Source organism: Panthera uncia, assembly GCF_023721935.1.
Source record: "Panthera uncia isolate 11264 chromosome B3 unlocalized genomic scaffold, Puncia_PCG_1.0 HiC_scaffold_1, whole genome shotgun sequence".
Taxonomy (NCBI): Eukaryota; Metazoa; Chordata; class Mammalia; order Carnivora; family Felidae; genus Panthera; species Panthera uncia.
In genome coordinates, this window is record NW_026057582.1 from 102,648,395 (window position 1) to 102,659,053 (window position 10,659).

Below are 10,659 nucleotides of genomic sequence, written 5' to 3' on the forward strand. Positions count from 1 at the left end.
GTTGCCCTTGCGTATCAGGCAGGAGGGAGGATTGTGCCGAGTTTCGTTCCTTTACCCGACAGAGAAGCAGGTTTACGGAGAGAGGGGGTAGTGAGGCCCGGAGAACCATGCATCCCCTCCCATTAGTTTCCCTCCCTCATCAGTGAGCAAGATCTCGTTTCCTGCCATAACTTGGGGCTGTATCGTTTCCTTGCTCATCTAAAGGGGGCAGCAGAACATACACTGCCTACCCCAAAAGGCGTGGGGAGATAAATGGCAAAGACAAGATGTCACACAGGGGCTGACTTCACTCTGATGACAGGCCAGCCCCTCCCAAGAACCAGTGTCTGAGAGCTGCCTGGCATCCTGTGCGTGGGCTGGGCTGCTATAACAAACTGCCATAACCTAGGTGGCTTCAACAAGTCATTTATTTCTCCCAGTTCCAAAGGCTCAGAAATCCAAGATCAAGGTGCTGCCAGGTCTGCTTCCTTGTGAGAGCTCCCTTCCTGCGGATTGCCACATTTTCATCGTAGCCTCACATGGCAGAAAGAGAAAGGGCTCTGGTCTCTTCCTCTTCTTTTTTATAATGTTTTTTTGTTTGTTTTTTTCTTTAATTTTTCTTAATGTTTATTTTTGAGAGAGAGTGGAAGTGGGGGAGGGGCAGACAGAGAGGGAGACACAGTATCCGAAGCAGGCTCCAGGCTCTGAGCTATTAGCACAGAGCCCAATGTGGGGTTCGAACTCATGAACCATGAGATCGTGACCTGAGCTGATGTCGGACGCTCAACCGACTGAGCCACCCAGGCGTCCCTCTTCCTCTTCTTCTAAGGGCACTGACCTCATCATGGCAAAGGTCACCCTCATGACATCACCTGAACCAAATTACCTCCTGAAGACCCCCACCCCCTACCATCACACTGGGGGGTAGGGCTTCACCGACTGAATGGAGATGGGGGAGGGGACACATTCAGTCTGTAGACCTTAGAAACCCTTCTTGGAAAGAAGGAGGTAATTAACTGCTCACTGGTCAGTGAAGACAATGGGTCCTAAACTGCCTCATGGCCCTAATGCACTCAGGCTCCTGGGACCTAAGAGCAGGCCCATCCAAAGACGCTGAGTGTAGTCTGTTAGTTTCTGCACGGGTGAGCGGGCTTGTCTGTCCAGGAAGGTCAAGGACCTTCTTCACCCTCTTACCTTTTCCAGATTAATCCATATGCCTGAGTAAAAGAGAAGTCAACCCTGAATACTAGGCTTCATTGTTTTTTCTTTTTCTAAAGGAAAGACTGAACAAGAAAAACTTGGGGGCCAACTTGAATATACAGACTTAAGACTATAGATGGATAAGTCAAGTACTACTAATGATGTTTAACTTACGTACAACAAATTTTAAAACCACGGGTCACATAAAATAACAGATTGCTTTTTTCCTCTCTTGGATTTCATGAAACAGTTTTGTTTTAACTCCGCAGGCTCATCTTCATCATGTCTTCAACGCTAGAGCTACTTTCTGAGTCCTTACCACGGTTTCCAAGAGCCCATCACCTTTACTCGCTACATTGTTTGAAATCAGGCACTTTGGGGGCACCTGGGTGGCTTAGTCAGTTGGGTGTCCCACTCTTGGTTCTCACGGATCATGAGTTCGAGCCGCGCATCGGGCTCTCTGCTGTCAGCACAGAGCCCCCTTTCTCCCACTCTCTCTCTCTCAAAAGTAAATAAACATTTAAAAAAAAGAGAGAAAGCACTTTGTGAATTCGTGTTTCTTGTCACTGGAAATTTACTCTGAGTCATGAGTACCCACTTACACAACCCAGTGTAAAACAAACTTTCTAAGCTTCCAGTACGAGTATATATACGATCTCTATAACAAAACCACTCACAGTCCCATTGTGATCAATGATCTTTAAAAAGTTTGCACGGATACCCAGGGCTCGAATCTGTGAAGTCCTTGCCCCAGGGGAAATTAGTACTTTTCTATTCATTTCTTTGCTTCCTCTTTAACCAAATTCTGTCAGTGAATCCTTACCAATCTAAAAATAACATTGACTGAGTTCCTTTGAGGACTTTGTATATATTCTCCAGATAGTATTTTGTTATTCAAAAATACAATCATTAAGAGAAAACCCTGTAACTGAGAGCTTATCTAAGGCCACTCCCTCTTTTCTGAAGGATAATTTTAGGGAAGTGGTATATCAACAGTACCTTTGGAAAAAGTGATACTGTCTAACTACTATTTCCTTCCAGGAGGATTGATGCTAGAATTCCCTGGATGCCATTAAGGTCTTTCAGAGGGCGGCTTCCCAGGGTACCTAACTTCTTGACTGATACATATTCTGTCACTGCTGAGATCCTCAGTTCAGTCTCTAGCCCATTCAATGGCTAAAGAATGTGTTTCTATTTAATAGAGGCAAAGGAGACCCACCTGAGCTGGAGAATTTATTTTCTGCAATATTATTGGACTATGCAAAACTGTATAAGAACCAGTTTCTGAAGTTCCAGGCACAGAAATATCTCTGCTTGGCATGCCATAGTTTTAAGATTCTGACAACAACTCGGATGTGGGCTCCCCCCCCCCCATCACCAACCAATTCTGTGACACCAGCCGGGTGTCCTACAATTCAACTCAATGCTGACTCCATCTACTGGGAGATAGCATCAGACGCCACAAGTGAGGTAGGGGTTCAGTCCTACAAGACTGGCCCCTCCTCGACTTCAGACACCAATTGCAAATCCAGATTATCACCTGTGCCTCTGACTGGCTATAGCTCAGAGGTTCCCATGACCCCCTCTTTGGGTTCATTTAATTTGCTAGAGTGGCTCACAGAACTCAGAGGAACATTTCACTTACTAGGTTCCCAATTTATTATAAAAAGAATACAATTCAGGGGGCACCTCTGTGGCTCAGTAGGCTGAGTATCCCGACTTTGGCTCAAGTCATGATCTTGCAGTTTGTGAGTTTGAGCCCCACATCAGGCTTGCTGCTCTCGGTGCATAGCCTGCTTCAGATCTTCTGTCCCCTTCTCTCTCTGTCCCTTCCCCGCTCACACTCTCTCTCAAAAATAAACAAAACATTAAAAAAATTTTTTTTGAGAATATAATTCAGAAACAGCCAGATGGAAGAAATACACAGGACAAGGTACAGGGTAGGAAGATCAGCTTCTGTGCTGTCTGAGCATGCCACTGTTCTAAATCTCCATGTGTTCATCAACCCTGAAGCTCTCAGAACTCCATCCTTTTGGGTTTTTATGGAAACGTCAGTACATAGGCATGGTTCATTAAATCATGGGCAATTGGGGCGATTGAACTCAATCTCCAGCCTCTCTTTCCTCCCAAGGTCAGGGGTGGGACTGAAAGTTCTAACTCTCCAATCACAGGCTTGGTTACCCAGGCAACCAGCCCCCATCCTTAGAATATCTAGAGACTTTCCAAAAGTCTCTCATTAGCGTAACAAAAGACACCTTTCTGGCTCTCATCACAGGAAATCCCAAGGGTTTTAGGAGCTCTGTGCCAGGAACAGGCATGAAGACCAAATATATGTTTCTTATTATAAATCACAATAGCACATATTACTTACAGAATTTTTACATAATCCTGGAAAGAAAGCTCTCTTAATTGGAAGGTTATGGGTACAATAATAACAAGTACAATTTCTCTTTATCAAGTACCTTCTTCTATTGAGTACTTATTTGTGTGGCATACATTATGCAAAGAATCTCAAATGCAGTATCTTGTTTATTTTCTTTTTCTAGCATCTTACATTGAAATGCTAATTTATTTATTTTCATTCTCGTTTTTCCAGTAAGGCGTTTTAAGGCTATACATTTACCTCTAGGTGCTGTTTTATCTGTACCTCACAAGTTTTGTTATTTAGTCCTTCCATGTCTAAGTATTTCATAACTTTCATTAAGACTTTCTCTTTAATCCAAAATACATTTAGAGGCATGTTGTTTCTAACTTACTAGCATTGTGGATAGAAATTATAATTTGTATACTATAAATTATTTAAAATTTGTTGAGTCTTCCTTTGCTAAAATGGTCAACTTGCTTGAAAAGGGTATGTGTTCTCTATTCAAATGAAGGCTTCCATACATTTATACTGGATCAAGTTTACTAAATTAGCTCTTCGAATCTTACATCTTTTTTGGTTGCTTGATCTATCAAGTCCTGATAAAAGTATATCAAAAATACTTTACTATAAATATGAATTAATCAACTTCTCTTTGTAATTTACTCATGTTAAGTGCATACAAATTCACACTTGTTATATATTCCTAATGGGATGTGGCTTTTATAATTATGTATTATCTTTGTATATTCCTAATAATGCTTTGCTCTTACATTTTATTTGGTCTCATATAAATATTGCTAGCCACGTATATTGGTTTCCTGGAGGCGCCATAACAAATTCCACAAACTGGGTGGCTTAAACCAGCAGAAATTAACTCTCTCACAGGTCTGGGGACAAAATGTCGGAAATCAAGGTGTTGAGAGGGCTGTGGTCCCTCCAAATCCTGTAAGCGAGAATCCTTCCTTGTCTCTTCCAGCTTCTGGTAGTTCTCAGCATTCTTTGGCCGGCGCTGTAACTCCAGTCTCTGCCTCCACTGTCATGTGGCTATCTTCCCATGTGTCTGTGTGTCTCTTCCCTTGTTATAAGGACACCAGTCACATTGGATTAAGGGTCCACCCTACTCCAGTCTGACCTCATCTTCGCTAATTACATCTGCAATGACTCTCTCCAAATAAGGTCACATTCTGAGGTAGTGGCGGTTAGGACTTAAACATATTATCTGGGGGCACACAACTCAACCCATAACAATATTTCTGGCTTCCACTGGATGGGTATATCTTTTTCCAACATTGATTTTCAATCTTCTCTGTGGTTTTGCTTTAGGTATACCACATAAATTTGTTCATTTGTATAACCTAATAGCCTTTTGATGGGTAAACTGTTTACATTTATTACAACAACTAATATATTTTAACTCATTTCTGCCGTATCGTGTTTTCTATTTACCACCCCTTTTTTTGCTTCATTTTTTTTTTTTGTCTCCTTCCAGTTGTCTTAACCTAGACGTCCCCCCCGCCCCAAAGCAGAGTCTGAGATAAGGGCCTCTCTGCAGCTTGTTTATTTTAGGAAATGATTCAAGGAATAAGAACAGAAGGAGGTGTCTGGGAAGGAAAAAACAAAAATGAAGAGAAAGCTAATCACCACCACAGGCAAATGGGACCCCATCCCACTTGGGACCGTGGGACAAGGTATTCAGAATACATCTCAAGGCTTGCCCACAGAGGTGTTAATAATGTTTTTTGAATGCAGCTGTGTCATTTTCACTTTCTCTCTATCATAGATCATTGGTGTGTGTTTGGAGCAGAGGGTATTCCTCACAGGAGAGCCACCATCTCGGCTGTCTGTCATTTGACTTTCGCACCATCCTGTGAGGCACTTTACAATCTCTGTTTCAGAAATGGGGAAATTGAGGCTCAGAAAGGTGAAATAACTTGCCTGAAGTCATACAGCTAAAAAGGCATGGAGCCAGAGCGCAGACTCCGGTCTGTTTGATTCCATAGCCATTTCTCTTAACCATAAGCTCTGTCCCCTGATGTGGCCCTGGGTGTGCCCCGAGGCTAGCTCACATCTACTTGAGTTTCAGTGCCATTTGCCTCAATCTCATCAGTCCTCACATGGGGTACAACTTTTCCACAAAGAGGAACAATGACACAACCAGGCTACTAAATGGTCTCTGTGTGGGTTTGAACCCATCTCGGTCCAAATGGGAATATTCTGGAGAGACTGAAAATTACAGAAGCCAAGAGATTTGTTAACCTTTATTCCAAGAAGGACTTTTGTTTTTGTTTTTATTTTTGTTTGTTTTGGCCCACAACTCTACCTACTCTCCAAAGAGTATGGATTTCTAAGTAAATCAGGTAATTATTGACTAAGGCAGGGGCTACTGTGATTGAGAAATTAACCATGTCTGTTTTTCTTCTGCAGGCTCACTGGAAAAGAATGTGAGGTATTTTCCCCTCTTCCTCTCCAGAGGCCCTGGTGTTTTGTAGGGCTGGGCTTCTCTTGCCCCAGGAGCAAGTTAGAGGCCTTTCTTAGATTTTCTAAGGGTCTGGAGACTTAACACTAATTCATAGAGATACAGAAGGTTGGGGAAGGGCCAACCCTCAGAAGTCATTGAGGGCTGGCAGGACGCTTGAGTGCTGGGCCTCCATGGGGCACCCTGGAGGTGGCAGGGCTTTTGGTTAGTGACTAAGATGGGGGAGGAAGATGGTTAGGGACTGAACAACCCTTATGGCCTTTGATTTGGGGGGATGCTGGGAGCAGCATCAGGGTTTAGCTGGTCCCCCAGGACTTGGACATTGAGAAAGTCAGCATTGACCAGAATGAACCTGATGCCCTTCCTCAAGCTTCTGGAATCCTGAAGTTCTCAGGGTTCCACATAACAGGAGAGTGAAGGCCCTGAAAAGTGGCTGGGATTGAATTTTCTGAGGTCCTCATAGGTGGGGTCTTAACATGACTTCATTTAATTTAGAAAATTCGTGAAATGTGTCATGGAACACATTCGCAAGTGTCGTGGAATAATTTTTATCAGTTACGCTAATAATGACCAAATCCTGAAGGAAATTTTTCTAACGTATTTGGTAGAACAGGTCTTACGTTTTTTAATCCTTTGGAAATGGTTGATCGATAATTGACAGGATATAACTATTCCAAGCCCTTCTTCTGGTAAAAATATCCTCTATCCTAGTAATTTAAATTCCAAATTACCTCCAGATGAAGCTTTAAAAACACCCTGTGATTAAATCCACACCAAATGGAGTTTTGTGGGAACCTTCACTGATTCTGAAGGCTGCCTGTGAGTTTTTGAAAAGCTGGGATCTGGACGTGGCCAGAAGTGCGACTTGGGGCCCCCAAAACCCTCATCTGTATGACTCAGCCAGGGGCTGCCAGCCCTGGATACTTGCCCAGAGAACATTCTACTGGAAGAGTCTTAGGAGGAGGCACCGGGAAGTATCTCTGGAATCTCACGACCCTTTCTCACCTACCCTTATTAGACCAAAGAAGCAGAACTCAGGAGTGGGGGCCCCTGGGCAGAAGGCTGGGCCCAAGGGTTGGGAGGCAGCCAGTGCCATCGTCCGTGTGTCTGTGTGCCTGTGTCTGTGCATGTCTATGGCTGATGACTCCCAGACAGGCTGTATGTGTGTCTGCATGTCTCTGTGTCTGTATGTCTGTATCTCTGTATGTCTGTGTCTGTGTCAGCATATCTTCGTGGTGTCCATGCGTGTGTGTCTGCGTGTGTGTCCGTGGCACAGAGAGGGGGTCAGGGACACATCAAGTGTTAGTTTTCTAAGCAACGTGGGTCACAGGACAGGTGGCCCAACTTCTCAGCCGGGAAGCCACCTCGGGATGTGTGGACCACCTGCAGCCCAGCCAGTGGCTGTGGGCAGGGAAAGCAGGGAGGACTAGCCTGGAACTTCTGTGTGGCTGAACCGGGGGTGGGGGTGGAGAAGGTGAAGGGAGGCGGGTGAGGGCTGAGTGGACCAACAAGGGGCTGGGGAGGCCCCGGAGCCACAGGGGAGCTAGGACCGCCATTTTCTGCAAGAGAAGCTGAGGTTCAGGGGTGTGTGCAGGCCCAATGCCAGCCGGCCGCTGTTCCCCTGTCCCCCAGCAACAGGTTCCCTCCTTCCTGGTCCTGCTGGGAACTCCCATCAGCCGCTGGGAATAATGGGGAGAGCACTTTTGTTTTCCAGTAACTGCTTTGGTGAGGCACAGGGCTGGGCACTTTCCACTCGTGATCTCAATGTGCTGGCGACCTGTGCTTTGTTGTCCCCCAGTCTTGAAGATGAAGACCCTGAGGCCCAGAGGGGGTAGGTGGGTTGCTCAAGGGAATAGATGAGTGTCAGAGCTGGGGTGAACCCACGTGTGTTGAAGGCCAGAGTCGAGGTCTCTCACCGGACAGCCTGCTACCTCTGAACTGCTTCCTCTCCGCATTTGGACGCACACGCTCTCGCACACACGGTTGGGCCCGTTTATAAAAGACAACAGCACAGCCCGCCAGGGTGTCCACATGATGGTAGTCTCTGTTTAGGATGCACGCACACAATAACAACAACAACACAACTTTAGACCTCGGGAAACTTAGCCATTCTTTTACACCCCTCTCTTCTTTATGGGTATGGGGGGAAAAAAGCCTCTAATTAGCATAGGGTTAAGACCATGAACTTGGGAATAGGACAGCCTGAAATTTAAATTTCCATTTATTAGTTCTGTGACCCTGGACGAGTCACTCACCTGCTTTAAGCTCCACTTTCTTCATCTGAAAAATGGGATAACGCTATTTACCTCATTTGCTGTCGTGTGCGTTGAGTGAGGCAATGGTACCTACGCATAGCATCTGGCAGCCAGTAATCACTCAATAATTAGAAGCTGTAACTATTTCTGACAACAATGGTGGTAGCAACAAAACTACCCAAAGTCTCTGGATCATCACAAAAAACAAGGTGAACTGATTCGATGTCGGGACAAGGACGTGACATCCATGTTGTTGACAAAATCAGAGAGAAAGAGGAGGCGAGCAGCCTGCTGACTGGCCTGGAAGAGGAAGGGGACAGGTATCAGGGACCCCTAACCTTGAGATGCAAAGTCCTGGCATTGCTCTGGATGGATGTCCTGATTTGCACCTCTTCTGCTCTCAGAGTTTTCATGGGGCACACCGAGTGCTGTGCATTGACACAGATAGGACAAGTGTGACCCACAATAGGGGCTGGAAGCCAACACCGGGAAGGAAAGCAACTGGGGCCAGGTGCTAGAGTGTGTCTGCTCTTTGTCCCAGCACCTGTCAGCTGGGAATTCTGGATGTCATCAGTGCAATGGAGTGTGGCCAGCCCAGAGCGAAGACCCTACTCTGGACCAGCAGTGGCTTCGTTAACACCAGTGTGTCTCAAGGGGGAGGCATTTTTTAGTGGCTTTATTGATTCCTGAACATTGTAAAAAAGTATATTAAAACAACGTAGAGAAAGTATGAAAGTAAAACAGTAATATGGAGATACATATATATATATATATGTATATAATATAAACTTTTTTATTATGGAAGTTTTCAAGCATACACAACAGTAGCAGCAATAACACGGTGAATCGCCACGCGTTCATGACCTGCCTTCCACAACCGAGTAGCGTGTGCGGGAGAGTGCCGGTTCGAGCAACATGGCTTTAACATCTTTGCAGTGTGTTAATGAGCTCCAGGGATTCCATAATACAAATGTATCAAATCCCCTGATTTTCACACGCCTGAAATTACTCCCCATCTCCTTCCCCAACTGCCTGGAGCGCCAATCTGAGCGAAGTATGAAAAAGGTAAGTTAATTTACCCCCAATACAGGAATCTCAACAGGAAGCTCAACTAGTTCCTAAAACATAGGAGGGGTTCTAAAGAGTTGAAGTAATAATAATAATAATAATAATAATAATAATGGCAGAATAAGAGCTCGTGCTTATTGAGCACCTACTATGTGCTTGCTCCCTGAATTCTCACACTGGGCCCGCATCCTATCTTCTTTCCTGTTTTACCAAAGAGGAAACGGGACACGAAGAAGTACAGCCACTTGCCGAACTTCACGCAGTTAGAGGCAGGGCAAGGACCTAGACCCGAGCATTGTGACTCTAGAGCCTGTCTTCTTAACCAGCATATGCGGTGGGGGAGGGGCGGGTGGTGGAGGAGGGGGGTCCAGATCAGGTGACCCCTGAAACAAAGCCTGACACAAGCAAAATGATTCCCGCTGGGAAAAATGAGGATGGAGAGAAAGTCGCTGGTACCGAACTCAGAACTCACGGCTACAGGGCCAGGCACCTGCTGTTTCCCTATGACGTCCTCACAAACCCCTCCACAGAGCCCAGAGCCTTCGCTGGGAGATGACATTAGCATTCTTCCTGCATGAGGAGCCCTCCTGGTTTCCTCAAGCCAGGCCTCGGGTGGAATTCATATTTTGAAAAAAAATAAATGCCTTATGTGTAAAGATGCGTAGAAAAAAGTCAGAAAAATATCCACCAAATATCAACAAGTGCTTATCGTCACTCACTCACAGTAGAAGGGTCTGGAGAATTATAGGGGGTTAATCTCAATTTTCTCATTTCTCTACAAGGAATTGTTGGTGTTACGGGGAGTAAAGGAAGGCAAGAAGGGGGAAGAGGAAAAAAGAAGAGAAAGGGATACTTCTCAAGCTGCCCTCCGCAGTCTGGGGCTGGGCTGGGCTGGGCAGGAGGGCAGCAGGTGGAGAGGCTGGGAGCATCCGGCAACAAGAGCCGGGCAGCTCCGGGCGACGGTAGGCTCAGGTTAGGCCCGGACTGGCTTTAAAGGTCATGGTACACGAGTAGACACGTCCTCATAGGACCTGTTGGTGCCCAAAGGCACAGCAAGTCAGCGTGTGTAAAAATACGCCATGCGGCCCAGCTCTGGTTTCTGGAAGGGTCTGCCGGGGTGGGAAGCAGCCACACTCGAAGCCTCCAGGCCCACGCTCATTTGGCAGGTCCTCCCAGGGCCGAGCTGTTTGTTCTCTAACGCTGCGTCTTTGGGATTAAAAATAACCCTGGGGCTTGGCCGTGTTCTCCCTGCCCTAGGGCAGAGATGGGCTACACTCCCCGTGTGGGCATTTCTAGGCAGGACTGTGCTTTCACCC